The following is a 13,337-nucleotide window of genomic DNA, read 5'->3' as shown; positions in this document are numbered from 1 at the left end:
GGACTTGTGTGAGCGGGGTACGTGTATTTCGGGTGTATGCGTGGACAATCACACGCGACAGGCCTTGTGCGAGCGAGATACGTGTATTTTGGTGGTGCGCATGGACAATCACACATGACAGGCCCTGTGCGAGCGGGGTACGTGTATTTTGGGGGTACGTGTTGAGAATCATATGCGACAGGCCCTGTGTGAGCGGGGTACGTGTATTTCGGGGTGCATTTGGCGAATCACATGCAACAGGCCCTGTGCGAGCGGGGTACGTGTATTTCAGGGGTGTTCGTGGACAATCACACTCGACAGGCCCTCTGCGAGCGGGGTATGTGTATTTCGGGGGTGCGCGTGGAGAATCACACGCAACAGGCCCTGTGTGAGCGGGGTACGTGTATTTCGGGAGTGCACGTGGAGAATCACACGCAACAGGCCCTCTGCGAGCGGGGTATATGTATTTCGGGGGTGCGCATGGAGAATCACACGCGACAGGCCCTGTGTCAGCGGGGTACGTGTATTTTGGGGGTGCGCTTGGAGAATCACACGGGACAGGCCCTGTGCGAGTGGGGTATGTGTATTTTGGGGGTGCATGTGGAGAATCACACGTGACAGGCTTGTGCGAGCAGGGTGTGTGTATTTCGGGGGTGCCAATAGACAATCACACGAGACAGGCCCTGTGAGAGCGGGGTACGTGTATTTCGGGGGTGCGCGTGGAGAATCACACATGACAGGCCCTGTGCAAGCGGGGTACGTGTATTTTGGGGGTACGTGTTGAGAATCATATGCGACAGGCCCTGTGTGAGCGGGGTACGTGTATTTCGGGGTGCATTTGGCGAATCACATGCAACAGGCCCTGTGCGAGCGGGGTACGTGTATTTCAGGGGTGTTCGTGGACAATCACACTCGACAGGCCCTCTGCGAGCGGGGTATGTGTATTTCGGGGGTGCGCGTGGAGAATCACACGCGACAGGCCCTGTGTGAGCGGGGTACGTGTATTTCGGGAGTGCACGTGGAGAATCACACGCAACAGGCCCTCTGCGAGCGGGGTATATGTATTTCGGGGGTGCGCATGGAGAATCACACGTGACAGGCCCTGTGTCAGCGGGGTACGTGTATTTTGGGGGTGCGCTTGGAGAATCACACGCGACAGGCCCTGTGCGAGCGGGGTATGTGTATTTTGGGGGTGCATGTGGAGAATCACACGTGACAGGCTTGTGCGAGCAGGGTGTGTGTATTTCGGGGGTGCCCATAGACAATCACACGAGACAGGCCCTGTGAGAGCGGGGTACGTGTATTTCGGGGGTGCGCGTGGAGAATCACACATGACAGGCCCTGTGCAAGCGGGGTACGTGTATTTTGGGGGTACGTGTTGAGAATCATATGCGACAGGCCCTGTGTGAGCGGGGTACGTGTATTTCGGGGTGCATTTGGCGAATCACATGCAACAGGCCCTGTGCGAGCGGGGTACGTGTATTTCAGGGGTGTTCGTGGACAATCACACTCGACAGGCCCTCTGCGAGCGGGGTATGTGTATTTCGGGGGTGCGCGTGGAGAATCACACGCGACAGGCCCTGTGTGAGCGGGGTACGTGTATTTCGGGAGTGCACGTGGAGAATCACACGCAACAGGCCCTCTGCGAGCGGGGTATATGTATTTCGGGGGTGCGCATGGAGAATCACACGTGACAGGCCCTGTGTCAGCGGGGTACGTGTATTTTGGGGGTGCGCTTGGAGAATCACACGCGACAGGCCCTGTGCGAGCGGGGTATGTGTATTTTGGGGGTGCATGTGGAGAATCACACGTGACAGGCTTGTGCGAGCGGGGTGTGTGTATTTCGGGGGTGCCCATAGACAATCACACGAGACAGGCCCTGTGAGAGCGGGGTACGTGTATTTCGGGGGTGCGCGTGGAGAATCACACATGACAGGCCCTGTGCGAGCGGGGTACATGTGGGAGCGGGCTACGTGTATTCTGAGGGGTGCGCAGGGAGTTCCAAACATGATTTTACAGTGTGTGTCCCCTCAGGTGTGCCCTGTATCCCCTCCCCAGCCCCTGCAGCCAACCCACACCACAGGGGACTACCCTGCACCCCTGGTCATGTCCCATAGGTAGCCCATCCACCCTGGCCATGCCCCCCAGCCAGCCCACATGTCACCATGCACCAGTGAGCACTGAGTCATGTCCCCCTGCACCACCACCCACCCTGCATTGACGGCCACCTGCCAGCAGGCCCTGACTCATGTCCCCCTGTACCCCCACCCACCCTGCATTGACGACCACCTGCCAGCAGGCCCCGACACATGTCCCCCTGCACCCCCACCCACCCTGCATTGATGGGCACCTGCCAGCAGGCCCCGACACATGTCCCCCTGCACCTCCACCCACCCGGCATTGACGGGCACCTGCCTGCAGGCCTCGACACATGTACCACTGCACCCCCACCCACCCTGCATTGACGGGCACCTGCCAGCAGGCCCTGAGTCATGTCCCCACCCAACATGTCATAAAGGTGCACATTCATGGGCCTTATGTCCACCAAAATCCCACTGCACGCCACCCCAGTCCTGAGACACAATCAAGTTTCCCATCCACCCCACGCTGAAAGGCCTATTTCTTGTCACAAACCAAAAGTCACCTATGCACATCAACACATGTCCGTCACACACACTGTGTGCCAGTGATTGTGCAAACCCACATTGTGACATGCAGTAAACCAATGAGCGAATACCACACATGGAAGTAAAAAATCAAAATGTATTGTGCAGAAAATTAAGCAAATGGAATCAAAGCATGAAAATAATATTAATAAAAAAAGAAGAATACATGTCCCAAAAATAAAATGAAAATATGAAGTCACAATCAAGTCATCCAAAATAAAAGTCAGTGAAAACTCCTTGTCCACCAAAGCAAATCCAAAGGGAACAGAAATTTCAAAATCCATTGATCCATGGTGAAGTAAAATACAATTTTTGCAGAAATCCACAGTCCAACTATGTACAGAGATTGAAAGCAGGGTCCATGAGCCCAACTAATGAAATGAAACCTATAAAAAAACAAAACTATCTAACTAAGAACTATATACAAAAACGTGGGGCATTGTCCAAGCGCCCCAAAATAAAAAAAGAAGAGAAAAGAAACCTAACACTAACTAACTAACTATATACAATGGCGGCAGGCAAGTCCTACGGCTCACTCTGTGATGATGTGGGCCAGGGAATCATCGAACTCCATGACTATCTCCTGGAGGCGGGCCTCTGCCCTGGCCACGAGGTCTTGCATGGATGCATCCATGGCCTGTTCCAATTCCCTGCGAGTTGCCTCGAGGCATTCTGCCCGCCTCAACGCCCGACGCATGGAGAACTCCGCCCTGACTATGGTGAGTTCCGCCTCTTCCGCCCGCCGCTGCTCCGCATCTATACCCTGGCCAACCACAGCCACACGGAAGATACACCAATTCCAGGGTCATTCTGCCCTCTGGCCGATGCCTGCCCCTCTGATGTTGATGGCCCGAGCCATCATTGCTCCTACCTAGAGCCTGCTGCTGCTGCTGCTGCTGTCCATGTGCCCTGTCCGATGATGCCTGCACATCCTCCATCTGCTGGTCTCCAGTTGTTGGGGTGTCCACCCCTGCTGGACTGCCGACTCCCGACTGTGGCAGGGATGGGATCTCCACCAAGCTGGCTTTGTTGGTCAGACCAGGTCCACAGGGGGCCCTGGTGGAATCTGGGCTGGAGGACGGCAGGGAGAACAACTGGCGCATAGTCTCCACAGAGGAGGAGAGGTCCTCCAGAGTGCGCGACACATGTAGGAACCCACCGACCATGGCTATCCCAACTGTGCCACGTTGCCACGCATCTCTTCGTGATGGCGTGTGTGCTCCCCTCAGGAAGCACGCACGTCAACACGAATGACACGAGTGCGCAACGTGACACCAATCAGGACGGAGCCCATACGGTCATGGGACTCCTCATCCGCAGGTAGTGGAGAGCCAGATGACATGGGCCTCCCCCCTACCTGCAGACGGGCCTGGGACGGGGCATCCCTGCTGGTGCATGGTGGTGCAGTCACAGGGTCAGGGACAGCGACATGCACAGGCCCCTCCGCGGTGACCTGTGCTGCCTCCTGACCCTGGCCCTGGACTGCACCACTTGCACCAGTGGTACTACCCCCACCAGGCCCCATGTGCGGCTCAGTATCGGGCTTCTCCTCCTCTGTGGAGACCACCAACCTGGATGTCTCTGCACCATCTTCCGCCATTGCAAGCCCCTTTGGGGGCTCACCCGGCACTTCCGCTACAGCCGTAGTGGCAGACGCGGCACCAGCCCCCTCGCTCCCGGATGATGGCAATTCCTGGGAGGGTGGCTGGGCCTTGCATCGCCGCCCGGTGGAGGCATCCCCACCGCTTAGCTCCACAGCACCGTCTCCGCCCTCTTCTTCACTCAACGCTGCATAGAGGGAGACATAGAACACAAGCATCAGGGTACTGTACAATAGTCCCCTAGACAAGAAGCAATAACACATGAGTGGCACTGTCAAACGTCACTTCCATCCTGTCCCTCCACAACACATGGGTCATTGCACGCAACACGCATGCAGAAACAGGCATGGCGCATGCAATCAACATCAGCATCCATGTACAAGGCCCTCTAGGGACATAAATGTTGCCTTTAAAATCACATGCATCATGGCTCATACTGATACCATGCAAACACATCACCGGAGGGTCATGCATCATGGCTCATACAACACAGACACAGTGGATACAAGGGTGACCAGACTGCATAAGTGAATCTACACATCGTCACGGACATGTGTCATGCATCCATGGCGTTTTAAAGACACACACACACTTCTCAGACACACAGACATGTACACCAGACATGTACATGAGGGTAGCACCCATCTCTCACCCCACCACATAAATGTCCAAGAACAGGGACAGGCATGCATTCATGTGTGCATTCTGCATGCTGCACCCCATGTTACATTAGAACACATGCACCATCCATGTGGTTCACGCATTACTGGTCTCACATGCATTACCATGATGTCCCTGCACACACACATCCATACATGGCCTATATCACACATACAGCCAAGTAGCTGACTACCAGCACACTGCAACATGCCCTGTTTCACACAGCAATGCATGGCCACTTACCGCTCAACTCCAGACGGGTCTTCCTCCGAAGGATCTGGGCGTGGAGCGCTGGGTTTATGCGTTCCAGGACCCTCATCTGGATGTTGCTCAGGCTGACCCGGCACCCCTCTGAATCCTCTGCCTTCACGAGGCGCTGGGCCTTGTTGAGGGTCCTGGACCTGAAGTCCTCCCAGTGCTTCCGGATGTGCTTCATGTCACGGGTTGCCATCCCCTCCACGTTGATGGCAACCATTACGTCCTCCAAGATCCTCTCCCGTCCTTACTTGTTTGCGTGCAATGGTGTGAAGAGGGCATCATAATGCCCCAGAACTTGCTCCACCAGGACACCAACTTCCTTCTCACTGAAGCTGGTGGCCCCCTGCCTCTCTGGCTGGGGGTCGCCAGTGGTCTCGGATGGTGTTTGCCCCAACAAGGCGACCTACGAGGCAGGTGTAGGTGGGCAACTGGGTCCTGGAGCTGGGCTGTGGAGCGATGGTATCCCAGTCGGGAGTCTTCTGTTCCAGCAGGGATGGACACAGCAACTCGACCCCTGCAGATGGCTGACGTGCAGGCACCAAACAGCAGGGCATGTGGGCAGCAGGCAGGCAGCAGCAGGTGGCAGGTGGGAGCATGCTCGGGGGTCTTGGGGGCAGGAAAATGGCCTTTTGGGCAGGAGCATGGTCTTCTGTGTGTTTTTGCGTGGCCAGCTTGATACGGAGTGATTTGGCACGTGAAAAAAGTGTACGTCAGCGTGAAATTCGAGGAAAGGCCCTTAGCACGTTAGCGCATCTGTGATGTTACGCGTGCGGGCGTTTCCCTCGTGACGGGTGCATAGTGATTCAGCACGTGAAAAAACAGCAGTCCGCGTGTTAATGCGTGTAATCCGAGGAAAGGGCCTAAGTGCGTAAGTGACATGACACGCGCAGGTGTTTCCCTCAGCACGGGTTAAAGGTGAGCGGGTCCCAGCAGTTTGCTGTACGTACCTTTCGTGGAGACCAACGTGTGTGTTGCTACTTCGTGTTGTTTCGCGCACCAGCACTACTTCACAGCTATCAAGGACGTATCTCTTCTTTTGGCGGGGGTATTGGCTACGCGTGTTTTTCATTATCACGCTAGTCTGACGCCGAGTCACGCATGCTATTTTTCCCACTGCGGGTGCCCCTGTGTATCGCGTACCCATTTACGAGGTCCTAGTAGCCTGCGTGTCCCACGCATACGTGTTTTTCATGTCCCTGTGTGCCACCGCGTACTGTGGGAGGTTAATTCCACACACGTGGGCTACTGGGGTGTGTGCCAGGTTTTACTGCAGTCTTGGGGTGCCTGAGCGTTGCGTGACCCGTCACTTCATCACCGGGGTCACATACAGCCTTGCAGGTGCAGGGGTGCTTATAACATCTTGTATCCCACCCCCTTCAGCCCAATTGCCCAGGACAATTGTGGTGTACACTTCCCATTGGCACTTCTCCATCTGTGCCGGCACTACTCCATCTGTGACATGGTTGGGAGGCCACCAAAGGTGAGGGGTGCCTCAACTGGGTGTACTCCTTGTGGCGGGCATGGTCAGGGACGTGGCCGGGGTGACCAGGGAGTAGGGGGACTCCAGGGTGTCCAGGGTGGCCGCAGAGGGGGAAGAGGCAGGGGTGCGCCACTTGAGCATAATGATGCGCCATGTGTTGGTGCAGTCATGATGCAGTTCTTGCATCTGGCACTGGCACCCGTGTGACCCGGCAGTCCATTTCATCGACTGCCATGGGCCCAAGGGTAGTGGTAGCTGCAGGTTCAGCTGTGGATACCACCACCCAGGTTCAGGGTCTGCCAGCGCAGGCTGTGTTGGCACTTGAAGAGTCCCTGGAAGATTTACAGCAGGTCAGGAGGAACACCGTAGTTGCACGCAGGGCTGCCCTGACGGAGACACGTGTCCCTGGGGCAGCAAGGTCATGTGCTTCCCGACCAGCCGAGTGTTGGCAAGTGCAGGGGCAGATGCAGCCAACAACACCCCGGTTGTGAGTCTACCAACCAGGACAGTCGCGGTCTATGACTCTGGCACAGCGGATGTTGCTGTGCAGGGTCCATTATAGGGCACCCAGCAGCCAATGACGCAAGTCAGGCCTTCGGTCGTCCTTCAACCTGCCACTCCCTTGGTTCAATCCACTGGTCCCAATGGCCATACTGATCAGGGCTGCATTCGCCAGCCAGGGTCCGCGCCACCATCTAAGAGGAGGAAGGTTGAATCTGCAGCACAGGCTGGGACCCCAGACACAGCCACGGCCTCCTGCACGTCAAGGAAGAAGCTTTTCTGCAAGCAGGAACTCAACTCCCTTGTGGACTACGCGCAGGCCCACAGACATGACATGCTAGTGGGCTGAATTGTCAAACAACGGCTGCCCATTGGAATACCCACTGGAAGCATGTTGCGGGTAATTTGAGTGCATTCGGCCATGAGGTGCGCAGAGCTGCCAAGTGCAAGAAGCGCTGGAATGGCCTCAAACGCAGCGCTAAGGCCAAGCATGCCTCTAATTACAGCATGACTCTGGTGACTGGCGGTGGGCCACCACCTGAGGAGGATGACCTCACTCCGCACGAGGCACTCGTTGTGGAGTTCATACCACAAGAATTGGTCGAAGGAGTGGGAGAGATGCTGGCCTTTGATGCCCAGTCCACTGAGTGTTGTTGCGTGTATGTCCAGCCCATGTGTGTTTTGCCTGTGTGATGTGTTGTGCTTGACTGCCACTACATGCTATGTGTACATGGTTCTCATGTGCTAGTCATGCAATGCTTCACTGATGAGTGCTTGCTGTGCAGGATGGTGGACATGTAGAGCAGACGGGGACTGTCCTCATCACCACACTTGCACCCTACTCACATGTTAGTCACCCAGATGCCCCTCCGGTCCATGTTCCTACTCTCTGGCCCTTCTGCATGTAGTCGGGGTGGTATTACTCTCAGCACTGGGACCATGCCATTGCATGACTGACGTGCATGTGTCCTCTGTCTGCATGCAGGTACTCCACTTAGGCATGTCCCCTTGCCCCTCCAACCCCCCCCTGCACCCCAATTACACCATTGCACTGTTGTGCATCATTTTGGCGTACTGCAATGGCCTGTTTAAGCCTCCTGTGTACATGCTAACTTCCACCAGCCAACCTGCCAGGCACATGCAGTGGTGTACATCCTTTGCCCTTCATGCAGGGTGTATCACTTGGACTGTGAGGATGGCAGATGCTCTGCAGGGACATGAGTGCCCATTCATGCTCCATGTGCATTCCATGCATGCCCCTATGTGTCCTTGCCTGGATGATCATTGTAGTACGTGTCTTGTATGAGCAACATTTCATGGGATTTCTTCAGCCATCCCATGCCCACTCTGGCCCTGTCCTGCATCACACACATGTTTAGGGTGTCACAGTCTGTGTGGGGCACAGTCCTCCCCCAGTTTCAGGCCCACTGACTCTGTCCAACTGGTGTAGTGGCTTTTGCACACTTGGGTGTACTACTGAGGGTTCGTCATGTGTCCTGCTTACTGTCCCATCATCATCTGCTGTGTTGTCAGTTGACTCAGATGATGCCATTGATGCTAGTTAACACTGTCTGCCAATACACAGGTCTCTGGTCAGCCTTTTTGTACCATGCAAGGCATCCCTGCATTTTCACTGGGGGGAGGAGGGGTTTGTTTGTAGCCATGCAACCCATTGCATGCACATTGCACATGATGCCTGAACTAGCCCTTCCACTGGCTTCACGATTTTTGATACACATCATGAAGTACTTGTTCATGTAGATAGTGAGTAACGTACACATGTTCTGCACTGCATCAACCCGCTTCTGAGCCATGTAACACCGTTCTACATGCCTACTCACTGATGCAATGTCAAATTGACCAGGCATGCATGGCAGGTTCTCTTTTGTGTGTGACATGTCTGCTTCATGTGTTGGCTGTCTGTGTAATGTCTATGTGTATGTGTGTCATGTGCTTCTAACTTGTGTACTAATGTTTTTTTCTCTCCATTTTTCAGATGATGACACAATGGAGCCAGAGGATGGTGTTGTCATGCCAGGCACAGGGTTGTTATCACAACAAAAACCCGGCACAAGTGGGGGTCGTGGGGTGGTAGATCACGAGAACCCACGTGTGTGTCAAACCATCTTATCTTTGGCTGGCAATGAGTCCAGCCCGGATGACCACTCTGAAAGCCATGTCGAGTTGGATGTGCATCAGGTCCATTAGCCAGGGGTGAGTGATTCTGATGTGGACACTCCTCTGTCCGCGACACCTGCACTGAGGGGCCAGAAGGTGGTGGGACCTTCGCCACCGAGGTATACTGAGTGGTAGCAAGACATGACTGCCTGCCAATTCAGAACGTCAGGGGGCAACACTTGATAACATCGCTGTGAGCATGGAACGTGTGGCCCAATCCGTGCTCCCCCCTGCTAAGCTGGTGCTTCTCCAGCGGCAGGCGGCGCAGTCCACGGCCTGCTCGCTCAGGCTGGGCATGGCAGCCTCAGACAGGGCACGCTAGGCTGAAATGTTGTCTCTGCATCAAGCAATTGCTGCTCATGCAGAGGCACACATGAAGGCCATGGAGGGTAAGTATGCTTCCTGTCGATCTACTTCCGATCCACTCTTGGTCAGAGGAGAGGTTTGAGCAGCTTGAGCGTACCATCTCGGCTGAGCTATGTGCTTTGTCCAGTCAGACCACGCAGGAATAACTCCGTGTTACATGTGTTACCTTGCAAGAGGAAGCATGTGTATCACGGGAGGTTCTGCATGCAGACCTGCGTGTCATTGCTGCACAGAACCAGGCTCACCCGTCCGGCAGACTTGCTGCCGACGAGAGTCAAGCTGCGCCTAGGCGTGGTCAGGCTCCTGTGCCACATCGTCCTTTACAGGATGAGGCAGACTTGGATGGCGAATTATCTTCCACACAGGTCATGGTGTGCAGGCGTTGAGCCTATGGAGTTTTTTTTTGTCTGAACATCATCGCATGTGGGTGTTGAGGTGCACCCTGTACCTCCCCCCTCCTGGGTGCCTCCCCCCGGTTCGTATGTGGCCATTTTTGATTTTTGCTTTTAGTTTAGTTAGTTAATATTGACTATTTGATAGTTATTTTAATTAGGTTATGTAGGTTGTTCATTGTTAGTTTAATTAGTTAATATAGTTAAATATTGTTTGTCTATTGTGCATTCATGTGACAGTGTCGTGCTTTGTGGCTTTTGAAGGCATCCACTGTCTGTTCCAGCTGGGCCCTTCAAGCTTGTCTCGTGTATGTGTTTGCAGCTTGCGGTCCTGACTCACATAGGCCACTCCTGCTTCCCTTCTCCATGGGCTCGCTAGGATGGTTCGGTGTTACAAAATATTACACAAGGGCTTTGGACTTTCCTCGTAACTGTGGCCTGTCTGCTGCTGTACTACTTGTGTTAACACCCCTAGTGGGGATTTGTTGTGTTTCATCCACCCCATGTCTGTGATCAATTTGGGTGAGTACGTGATTGATGTCTCCATTAATTGATGTGGTTTGTGATGTATGTTCTTCTTTTCTTGCCTGTATATGTGCTTGATGTACTTCATGCTGTAGACAGTAGCCTGTCAAAGTGACACTGATGGTGGGAGGAGTTTGGATGTAGGTCTGTGACCTGGACCAGTGACCACCAGCATGAAGACACACACAGGGAACTTTCATGTCTTAATAATTTATTATATGCCCTTTCTGCAGGAAGATGAGCCTCCAGACTACCTTTGCCAGCAGACACAGGGACGACTAATCCAGAGAACTGGGCACATTCGGTGGTGCAGACGTGTGGATGTGTGCGCAAACAGAGGCACAGGGCTTGTGTGAAGACGTCCAACAGAAGCAGACGTGTTTCCAGGATCTCCAGCCAAGGTGAGCAGCACAAGGGCCGACACCGCAGCCAACGTTCCACCAGGCCACTTGCACATGCATGCTAAGTAGCACCATTGCTGGGGAGCTTTGCCAGGCCTTGTTGGAGAAGCACACAGTACAGCTGGCATGCTTTGAGGGCCAAATGCCAAGTGGCTTTACAAGTTGTCAGGGGCACACGCAGGGGCCATCAGACATATCCTGTAGTACCCCCTGCTCTACTGAAGCATAGTTATTAGGGTAGTAGCATTCCTAGCCAGATACTGATACAACACACAGGGACACCCAGCGAGGCACAGATTCATGGGCAGTGCATGTCATTTGCATGTGCTAATCGCCAGGTGCACTACCTATTGAAATATGCGGCTGCCACAATATAACTTGTACTGAAGTTGCACCTTGCTATACGCGTCTAGCAGCTCACCCAGGGAACATTGTATCATGTGTGATTCTTGACCCATTGGTCTTCCATTTCCCGCACGGTCACATGCGCCTTTCTTACTGCATTGACAGTGTATGAACCATCGGTGGGCCAAGCTAACGTATGGGTACAAAGCAGCAGACAGCGGTGTTTGTTTGTGGAGAAGTCACTTACTTTGGTGCATGGATAGGGTTGTGTGTGTGTGTTGTCACCACACATTAAGATTAGTAACTCACGCTATCTTTACAGCATTGAAGTGCTCCTGTTACCAGACTTGAGAGTGTGCAGGCAGGAGGCCAGCACTCACCACAGAGATAAGTCTCTCTTTGGCTTGCATTTGACTATTTTGGTACAATGTGCATGATGAACATGTTTTCTCAAATTGAGTATGTGTTTTTGTGAATAGTTGTATTTTGCCTACTTTGCCTTGCAAATCCACATCCACTCTCCTGCCCTCTTTCCGGTTCTCCTGATTACCAATGCCTGTCCATGCTACATATCCCTGACCCTCCTTCCCCGTTGGGGTCTCAGAGGCCTGTGTAAGTTTGACCTTGCAGGCGCACAGACCACGGAGGGGGTGGTTGGTTCGTGACACTCCTGCGCCTGGACACCAGAGCAGTGACAGTACCCATCAGTTGTTGCATCATCATTGTATGTTATGACAGTAAATGGTACCCATCCTGTTGGACCATTGTTCAATTGTGCTACCTTGGTTGTACTATCATTGTGCTTGTACGTGTGCTTTGACATTTCCTGCTACTTCAAGTCATCTATGGAGACTCTTCCTGGATTTTTTGGTGCCTACAGGATTTTTCCCTGGTTTGGGGGTTTGGCTACTTGGAGTTCTCTGCTATTTGATATTTGTAACAGTCAAGGTGGCCTCTGAGTGGCCTGGACCCTATTTACACGCAAGCTGGAACATGGAGACCAAGGGGTAGGGTGATCCTGTAGCCAGGTAGAATTGAATGAAGAAGGCTACATGCCCCAGACACAGTTGTTCAGAAGGTCAAGGTGATGTGTAAGGGAGGGCCTATTGTTGTTGGATAGTTGGCTTGGCCTACAGTGTCTTGGGCACTCTGAGATTGTAATTGTGGGGTACTATGTACATGATGTGTTGTGCTGGTCAATGCCTGTTCCTGTGTTGTGTTTGATTTTCAGGTGTCAGGGGATTGGTGTGGTTTGACATGCTGGGGTGTTCACATGGCCAAAGTTCACATGTGATGTGTACAGGACACTTAGGGCCACTTGATTTCACATGCATATATTGAGTGCATGTCCCTAATGACACACACAGTTGCATAATGATCCACCACACATACAACCACCCTTCCATGGCCACAGGTGCACACAGATTGCATTCTCAGTCCTGCTGTGTCCATGCAGTACATGATCTATTACCATTTGGGTATCCTGTACATGCGTCATTTGGTTGTCGATTTGATCAGTCTTTTTCATGTGATGCTCAAGGTGTATCTGCAACACAATGGCTGCTCAAAGTGCTGTGTGCTGAGCAGTGTGTTGCAGGAGACACACACAGCACACAGGTTCGGGAGTAGGGATTTTGGCTTGCCCAATGTGCATGTGAACAGGCATTCAGTGTTGTGTTCATGGTAGGACTGGTGGATAGCATTTGTGTATGGCTTGGTATGTGTGGGAGGCTGTTGGTCAGTCATTTCATCTGATTCCATGTCAGGCATCATTGTCTCGGGACACTTTCCATTTATCACATGTCACTTCGTATGTTATTGGTCATGTGTTGGGCTTTTGCTATTGCATGCCATGTCATGGTGTGTCAGACAAGGGTGATGTGGGTTGAGAGGGTTTGGGTGACATACCAGGGATTGTCATGGCCTGTTTTGGGGGTGGGGGTGTGATACACACCTTGCATGTCCTTTTTTGGTCACACAGGATT

The sequence above is a fragment of the Ambystoma mexicanum genome, chromosome 11 (assembly GCF_040938575.1).
Source record: "Ambystoma mexicanum isolate Mex_15411 chromosome 11, UKY_AmexF1_1, whole genome shotgun sequence".
In the NCBI taxonomy this organism is placed as follows: Eukaryota; Metazoa; Chordata; class Amphibia; order Caudata; family Ambystomatidae; genus Ambystoma; species Ambystoma mexicanum.
Note: the sequence above shows the minus strand (reverse complement) of the source record.